General features: G+C 40.1%; 1 protein-coding gene across 11 annotated transcripts in view; it reads right to left on the bottom strand.

Moving 5' to 3' along the window:
- EBF3 (EBF transcription factor 3) overlaps positions 1–2,500 on the bottom strand; it is a 120,488-nt gene that overhangs the window by 31,324 nt on the left and 86,664 nt on the right. The window lies entirely within an intron of this gene.

Consider the following 2,500-nt stretch of genomic DNA (forward strand, 5'->3'; position numbering starts at 1 on the left):
TGACCTTCTTACAACAGGGGTGAGGTATACTGGGAATACAAAGGACTAGTAGAGAAGAGCTGGACATGTCATTTGTGACTCATTCTTTTAATTCACCGTGCTAATCAACTGAACTGCCACAATCTCCCAAGGTAATTGTATCTTTATAATAGTTGAAAGCAGCGGGCAAAAAGGCATGGATAGATGGGGAAAGGCCTTGCCTTTGCCTGCTGAGAGACAGCGCGCTCTTCCTTCTGTGTGAAACTAATGGGGGCTTTTTAGAAAAATCTGGAACTTTCATATCTCTGTACCCTGATCATTTAATGTCTCAACTTCTCTGCTCACAAAGGCTTTGTGCACCACACTACACTCTTGTTTCATTATTCTGCAGCCTTGTTGCCCTATGGTCTACCTCATGCTGGGAAGGTTAAATGTTAGAGTGCCAAGCCAGACTGCAAGCATGGTGGGACACTGATGGGAAACAGATGCCCTGGGGATTCAGCCCCTCCCTCCTCTAGGGCTACATCATTTTCATTTTCTGAAATACAGTGAGCCTTGGCTTCGCTCTCAATGGCAGCTGTAATTTCCAAAGACTATCTCAGTCACCCTATCACTTCAGGATAAAGCAAAGCAGGCAGAAGTTTCTCGGTCAGGCAGGCTTTATCTTTTCATTTTCTTATTGCTGGGATATAGGCTTTTGCCTCCCTCAAAAGGTGTTTTAAATATATAGTCCCGTTAAAGTGTTGTTAGTAATGTAACTTTATTATAATTTAATTCCAATGGGAAAAGCTCCTGACATTCTCACGATTCTTTTCAACATCTTTACTTAGCGATAAAGACAAAAGGCGACCCCAGGAAAGAAGAAACAAACGGCTTTTCCTTACAGTTTCTTACATATTTGCATTTACACATTAGAAAGAAGTTCAAAACAGCAAAACTGGCCAAATCCACACCTAAGAAATCAGTTTAAGACATTACTATAAAGCAATTCAAAATTCCAGGACTGTGCACTAAGAGCCAGACCGTCATCTGGTTCAAATCTGCAGCGCTTCCCTGTGTGCAATGGAACTGCACCAGCTCGCAACAGCTAAAATATCTGGAACTTAGTCTAAGGCTTTTAATTCATTCATTTTTTATTTTGCTGAACACTTATCTTGGCTAAATAGTCATACTTGTCAGGATACTCTGCAGAAGCTTTGCATGGACTGTGTTCATAACAGCATTTTTAAGGCTGTAACCATGACTGCATGCAGCCCCACCTGCGGTTACCACCTTTGCAGCAGACTACGAAACAACGTCTGCTTTCCAGATATGTTGTTAGCACCAAAAGCACCATGGGCACCACTGTCCCATTTGGTAACTCTGGTAGCAACATAATCAGAAAGATCAAGAAAATGTAAATATTCTCTCCCTTGTCAGCCAGAATTGAGGCACCCAGATGTGAATGCGAGCATTGGTTGTGATTTCTTTGAGGATAGATGGAAGATAGGAATCTCAGATGCTACCTTCACTTAAAAGTTCACTTCAGCGATAGATTTTAGGCAGACAGAAAAACATATCCACAATGCATTAACTGTTTAAAAAGTCCTAGCTTAAAACTACCCAGGAACACACTTTTCCTATTAGATCTAAATTAATAGATAGAAACAGTTGCAGTCTAGTGGGAAAATATTCATCAAAATGCACATCATCTGCACATCATCTGCAATCTGCATTATCTACCCAATAAGCAGCAAGAACTCTCCCCGAATCCCTGCAGTCTGACGAGTAAACAGTTAAAGGCTCTTTGTTTTCAAAAGAGAGATTGATTCATCAGATCAAATTTATTACCTAGAATCCTCATCCAAAAGTACGGTAAATCAAATTGCTATTTCTCCCTTTTCCCTCCCAGCACCTCAGTTAAATTCATTGTTAAATGCCAGAAAAACTGTAATACACATTTTAGATAAAAAGCCAGCAATACTTCATCCCAAAGTAAGAATTTTCATATTATAACCACTGTAAACCACAAAGTTCCGACTTTTTCTTGTGCTCTTGTAAATTAAAATCAAATGTATTTAAAAGAATTGACACAAATAAATCATTCCCAGGCTTGTGAGTTCGTATCCCAAGTTTCAGGTCTGGAAGAATTTTTAGAGCCAGATTGTGAATAAGGTTGGATAAAGTTATTTGGATCCAACAACAGCTACTTGGACCGGTGCCTAAAACTTCAACTGAACCTTTAGGGAAGTTCAAGAAGTTTGGATAGATATTCTGAAAAATATTTTTCATCACTGAATACTTCTTAACTTCTTTTTCTGGCTGGGGCAGAGTAGGAAATACCGTTGTTAATCTATTTCTGGCCAAAATGAAAACAGGAAGTAACAGGCACCTTGTGAGAGAGCTTGATCTCATGAGACATTGAGACATTGTTAAGACCCAAGAGGCTCGGATAGGCACCAGAGCCTCTGGGTGCCCGTACGAACAGGTATTTTGAGGTCCAGCTACCACCAGCTACATTTCTTGCAAGACACATCCTATT

Source organism: Aptenodytes patagonicus, chromosome 5 (assembly GCF_965638725.1).
Source record: "Aptenodytes patagonicus chromosome 5, bAptPat1.pri.cur, whole genome shotgun sequence".
In the NCBI taxonomy this organism is placed as follows: Eukaryota; Metazoa; Chordata; class Aves; order Sphenisciformes; family Spheniscidae; genus Aptenodytes; species Aptenodytes patagonicus.